The following is a 6,442-nucleotide window of genomic DNA, read 5'->3' as shown; positions in this document are numbered from 1 at the left end:
TGGAGGTCACAGTCTGTTAGTCTAATCAGGGCTGAACTGCAGAGAAAAGGTTAACTAGAAGCTTTCCTCCACCACACAGTGAGTTCAGAAAGCATAAAGTACGCTGCACTGGAGCGGGGGTGAGTGTCAGGGTGTCTGTGTCCACCCTCGTGTTCTCCGCTCACTGACCCCCTCCATCTGTCACCAGTGTTGCACAGTGGCAGTCTAATCACCATGGCAACAGGGTCACTTAATATGATCATACATCAGATCATACAGCTCATCGGTGCGTGTGTGTAGGAGCGTAAAATGTACTAAAAAGGAAGGTTTCAGATCTTAAGACAAATGACTTGAATCTGTGTTCTGCAATTTTCACATTGCTGTGAGGGCAGATGAAGACTGGTCTGGCTTCACAAGCTATTAATCTGAATGGCAAGTCAGCAGGAGGGCCTGAAAGCACAAGCTAGACAGAGGATAGAGGAAGGACAGAGAGGACAATGGGTTTAGGACACATCCCTTGGAATCTCACATATCGTGTGTGAGGTGGTCTGGGAAACCCATCAGTACAGCGGTGGCTAAACCCAAACCACTAACAATAAGACCGTCATATACATATTTCAGCAAAATGAATTAGGAATCATTTTCTAATTTTTTAAAAAAAATGTTTATTATTTTCTAGGTTTTATAGATGATGGTGGGTTAAAGTGCCAGCACTCAGTCTGCCTAGCATGTCTAAAACCTGTTAGCGACACACAAGCGTGATTCCTTCACACAATAAACGTCAGGCTTTGATGGAGTTGTTGGACAGCTATATTCTGGAGTGAAATGAACATAAACCTAACCAACTGGAATGGATGGAATCTTTAAAAAGCAGTTTCACTACAAAGCTAGATCTTTAATTGTGATTGAGATTTGTGCAAAAGGTCAAACATTTAAGTTCTGGAAAGCCCACATTTTTCACATCTAGGTACAATAGAATAAATTCCCCATAAGAAGGGTGTTCCCAGGCTAACAACACAGGATCGTTAGAAATGTCATCAGAAATAACAAACATCTAACACTGATCCAATATCAAGTATCCACACAAAATGGGGCCTGTTCGGTATCAGATTTGTTTGCCGTGCATATTTTCTGATCGAATAATGTTTCATGCCATGAGAACGTGCTGCTCGTGAATACGGGACACAGCTTTTCCTCACACCTAATGATAAACTTACCTCACATACGCTCTCGCAGAGTGTGGATCATTTACCTTTTCGTGGCAGTTCATTTTGGCACAGAACATTCATTCATTCATTCATTCATTTTCTACCGCTTATCCGAACTACCTCGGGTCACGGGGAGCCTGTGCCTATCTCAGGCGTCATTGGGCATCAAGGCAGGATACACCCTGGACGGAGTGCCAACCCATCACAGGGCACACACACACTCATTCACTCACGTAATCACACACTAGGGAAAATTTTCCAGAGATGCCAATCAACCTACCATGCATGTCATTGGACCGGGGGAGGAAACCGGAGTACCCGGAGGAAACCCCCGAGGCACGGGGAGAACATGCAAACTCCACACACACAAGGTGGAGGTGGGAATTGAACCCCGACCCTGGAGGTGTGAGGCGAACGTGCTAACCACTAAGCCACCGTGCCCCCTTTGGCACAGAACTGAAATAATATAAAAAACTGAAATGAAATAACCCAAAACAGTTTAGCTGCAGTCAGATTGTGACTAATAAATAAAACAATCTTATGTATTTAGCCCGGTCCTCTCTTACATGTCCTACACATCGTGCTGATGTCAGTATTAGCTATCAGGCAAAACTCAAGACTCTACATCAGTATCAAAAATTAAAAAGTGATATCAGTGCATTTGTAATATAGTCAGTCTGATATTTAAGGACAAGATTGAGATCTCTCAAGGAGTCAAGAAGCCATTCAAGGCAGAGAGCAGGAATAGAAGTACACACTTTTAGAGCGAGTCAAATACAGCAGGAGCTAAAATGGTTCCGAATTATTTGAACATTCTGTAAATAACTCTGTCTAACATCATTATATCTTATAGTAAGAGTCATACAGACCACAAACACAGCCAAAGGAAAAGCTCTAGTGCATGTTCTAAAGAAAATCCAAACCTGCCTGGGTACTATATATATTTGACAATAATCTCAGGTGAATACACAGTTCCCCAAGTATGGCCTGCTGGTGTTACTGGACTAACAGTATAGTAACATTTTCCCTCTTCACGTTCACAGTTGCATCACACGGGTCTGAAGCAGCCAGGAAACTCACTGCTAGAGCTTGTGTTTCCCAGAATGGAATGTGTATGGAGGTTATGTTGTGCTTCTCAGCGCTGGCTTGTATGCGCACGTTCACTCCGAAACAGCACAGTGTCTCATGGGACGCGTTACAGTGACAATGGAGTACACAGCACTGAGCTCAACAGCTGTGAAATGGCGCCAAAAGGGATACACAGGCTTTCTCTGGCCTGCTGTCGTTACTACACAGACGCACAGTTCCAAAGCTTTACATGATTTGCAAAAAAAATATCTTAGATGGAAATAAGCCACAGGGCTGTAGAATTTCAGCAGCTGCTCAGAAAGTGTTCAGAGACATTACGCACCAAGCGGCTCACTCGGTCAATGTTCTGGTGCAAATGTGGGCACGATCCCAATGTGCCAAGTAGCAGAGAGGGTTGGGCACCTGTCACACAGACTCTATGAGCTCCTGGTGGGGGTCTCGTTTTCCATCGCCTCTACACGAGGGATTAAATGTGCAGGCCGGCTGCAAGGGATCAACAGATGTCTGTCTAAAAATCTCACAATCTGCAAGGAAGAAAACAAGCCTGAGGCATTACAACGAAGATATTCAGACTCTTAGTTTCTTAATGGGGGCAACAGCCTAATCGATGATTAGATTAGCATCTTTGTGTGTAGATTCTCAACAGTGCTGGCATTGAACCCCTACTGACTGGAACAAGCAAATACATTTAAACAAATTCATGTCTATTCTTCCTGAAAACCATTCAAATGAAGTTACATACTAACTCCTGAACAGCAGGAAACTCAGATTCGACTTTTTATACGAAGTCTCTGTAAATATCTGTAAAATTTCTTTTGCAACTGAACAAACTCTACAGCTGTAGTGTGGTGTCTGTTGGTTGGCTGAAGCCTAAAAAAAATTTCCACCAAGGTTTGCTGTGACATGGCTCGCTTTAATGATCAACAAACAGAGCAAAAGAACAAATAAGGGCTCAGAACACTGGAAATATTCCTGTTCTGCATCTGAGAGTATTTTTTAAATCACAAACATTGCTTGTTTTTTTTCGTCAACAGGCCAAAAGCGAGTCATGCCACAAAATTTACCCAGTAGATGCTCCAAATCTTCAAGATGATCGCTGTGTTAAATCAGATGCCATAAAAGTACAACAAACATGACTAAAGTTGATAAACAGATGTACAACAGACTAGCAAAAGAAAACAAATTTCAGCCAAACTGATGCTCATTGATCAGTATTTAAGCACCGAGAGAACATATCCAAGGGATACTTGGGTGCTTTCAGATTACGACAGGGGAATGAGGTCAATAAAATCCATAACCAATTACTCAAAATGCAGTTCAATGACAAACAGGCTTCCTGTTAAACAATACAGCTTTGAGACTTTGGCTTTTAAATACCATTAGAGGAAAAATTAACCTCACTTGATATAAACAAATCATTTGTGTCGAGCCGACATTGGCTTCTTCTTCCTTCTCCTCCGCTTCTGGCTTCCAAGCGTTCAATCAACAACCTTCATGGAGACTGTTTTAGGGTAATCAGCAACCTGGAACCTTTTATTTTAGTGAAGGGTGTATTGTGTAGTGTTTTTTTTACAATGTGTAGAAGGTATTGTGTAGTTTTATCTTTTAACATGTAAGGGTTCAAATGATTTGCGACATGCTATGACTTCCAAAATGATATCATGTACAATTCGCAGCTGCTCTCTGAGCTCTTTATTACAATTTACAGATGAGATGCTACTTTTACTAGTTCATGTTCAGCATGAGTAAAAAAAAATACTTGTGTTTGACATATATCGTATTATTGGAATTTAGTTGATCAATCAGGTAAAATAATAAAATCGTACAGTGTGCAATAATAAGAATGATGAGCGGTAGTGATATACCCTTCCCATTTTCCCAATTTCAATACAACACAATATAAAGGCTTTGAAGACTGGATACCAGATACAGATACTATATTGACATTCTTAGTAATAAAGATGAATGTTTGCCCATATGCAAGCTGGTGTATATGTCATTAAGTTACACAGAAACATCACATGGCTGATGGCACTATGCGTTATGTGCATCAGTTACGATATATCAGATTTGACCGGATATCGATCACAATGACCAGACAAGTATCAGTCCTGATTTGATGCTCAATCTTCCACTGGATGAAATTTAACCATGTTAGAATATTTAAAAAAGATTCTGTCTATGATAAATGAATGTAAATAACTTTACTTCACAAAAAGGATGCATCTATCATAACCAGATGGTTATATATAATCATTCTACCACATAATCATACTGTAATCTACTGATATACTCCAGTCTTAGTCATAAAATAGATGTTGCGGCTTTAAGAAACTAAACCAGGAGGAAGGGAGGTAGATTTTTATAACATAGCACCGAGTCAGCCGGTATTTACCTAGAACTCCCTAAGCACGTCTGCATAAAAATAGTGGCATGTAGCTTCTCCTCAAAGTCAAGTCGCTGGGACTTTATTAACCATCTGCTGCAGGACATGAGAGCAATCTCGAGCGGAAATGTGCAGATTGCAAAGTTTACAGAGCATCGCCCGGCTGAAATAAGTTTGCTTTCAGTATTGCGTGGCGTTTGCATGAGGTAAGTCATAACACAGGATACATTACTGAGCTAGTTTAATTCAAACAATAAACCCTGAGAAGTAGCTTTATATATATATATATAAAGTCACCAACACACTAACACTACACGTCTGTGTACTGGATAAAATGGATAGTAGGACAGCAGTGTTAAGTCATCTCTGAGCTAGTTTAATGCACACAATAAACCCTGAGAAGTAGCTTTATATATATATGATTGTATAGTATTGTACATTATATATATGTATGAAAAGATAAAGCTCTGTATTAATCACACAGTGGTATATACCCCTGACATTCAATAATACCTTTCTGCAGTGATCATAATTTATCTCATATTATTTATGAGATAGTAATTGAGTTATCAGTAACAGCAGGTGGTACTCGTTAATTAAAAAGGTACAAACTACTTTATTATTATTATTATTATTTTTATTATTATTAATCATTAGTACGCACAGAAATGTCAAAGTAACTTCACTCAAGCTGCAAGTTTATGATAAGCTACACGAAAGCGCTTCTCCTTCCAAGATGAGCTTTAAAACGCTGAAAAGCTGCGTTCAAGGGCTCTCTGAAGTTCTGTCACTATTCATATTCTCTATAAAAATATATCCAAACGTTCATTACCTGTAGTACAATCCGGAGCCCCAAGTAGAAATATCCTAAACAGAAAAACTCAGGAAAATTAGCAAACAATAAAATCTCAATAGAGAGAAGTAGTTGTATTTGACAGGGACAGCTCGAACTGCTCGGGCCCTCGCGTTACTTCCTGAGTGCCGGACTCTGCACCCAAGCTTGGCGGTGGGAGACAGTCGGCAGCTCTGATTGGTTACACCCGCTCGTGACGTAGTACACTATATACTAAATGATTGGACGTCCACAATGAGGCCGGCCCCCGTAGCTAGCTCGCCGCACAAAGAAGGCGCGTGCGGTGGAAGCGTTCTAATAAAGCCTGAATCCCTATATAGGCGCCCTACATAGGGGTGTATTAATAGCTGCCACTAGTGGCCTACAAATAAAACACGAAGCCAATTGGGATTCCGCCCAAGTCGTTTAAAAACCTTCATCGCTGAATCGAATTAGTTCAGACAGACAAAGAGGGGCAACGTGTTTGTTTTGTTTGTTCAGAACTGTCAATTTAAAAAACTTTCATTTTTCAGAGTTTAAGTTACATTTTCTAAAAGAAAGGGACGTACAAAGCTGCAATTAAAGCTCTGTATATTCAATTTACCAAACTATGTCTAATTCTGATTATTAATCAATAAGTGACTATTAATTAATAAGACATGTTTAATTTCCAGGTTATCATACATACAATGCATGCATTCTAATGATTTACTTTGTTTATTCAGTATTAAAAAAATAAATATAATAATAATAATAATAATAATAATAATAATAGTTTTAACCTGTCAGTATCACAGAAAAAAAAAACAGAAAATAATGAAAAAACCCATCATATTCTGTAAATTTACATACATATTATGTAAATTCCTGCTGAATATGTGACATGTGAAGGTGAATGTGTCCAGGTAGTAGGGATAAGTACAGTAAATGTTATTGGATAAACAATTT

General features: G+C 39.5%; 1 protein-coding gene across 2 annotated transcripts in view; it reads right to left on the bottom strand.

The window, feature by feature from the left end:
• Positions 1 to 5,655, bottom strand: part of tfdp2 (transcription factor Dp-2) — a 35,977-nt gene extending 30,322 nt beyond the window's left edge. For both annotated transcript variants that reach the window (XM_060888157.1, XM_060888158.1), the window contains exon 1: positions 5,495 to 5,655. The gene's annotated coding sequence lies outside the window, so the exon portion shown is untranslated. The remainder of the gene's footprint in view (positions 1 to 5,494) is intronic.
• Between the last annotated feature and the right edge of the window lie 787 nt (positions 5,656 to 6,442).

The sequence above is a fragment of the Tachysurus vachellii genome, chromosome 15, assembly GCF_030014155.1.
Source record: "Tachysurus vachellii isolate PV-2020 chromosome 15, HZAU_Pvac_v1, whole genome shotgun sequence".
Taxonomy (NCBI): domain Eukaryota; kingdom Metazoa; phylum Chordata; class Actinopteri; order Siluriformes; family Bagridae; genus Tachysurus; species Tachysurus vachellii.
Note: the sequence above shows the minus strand (reverse complement) of the source record. Positions and strands in the feature narration are given on the sequence as shown.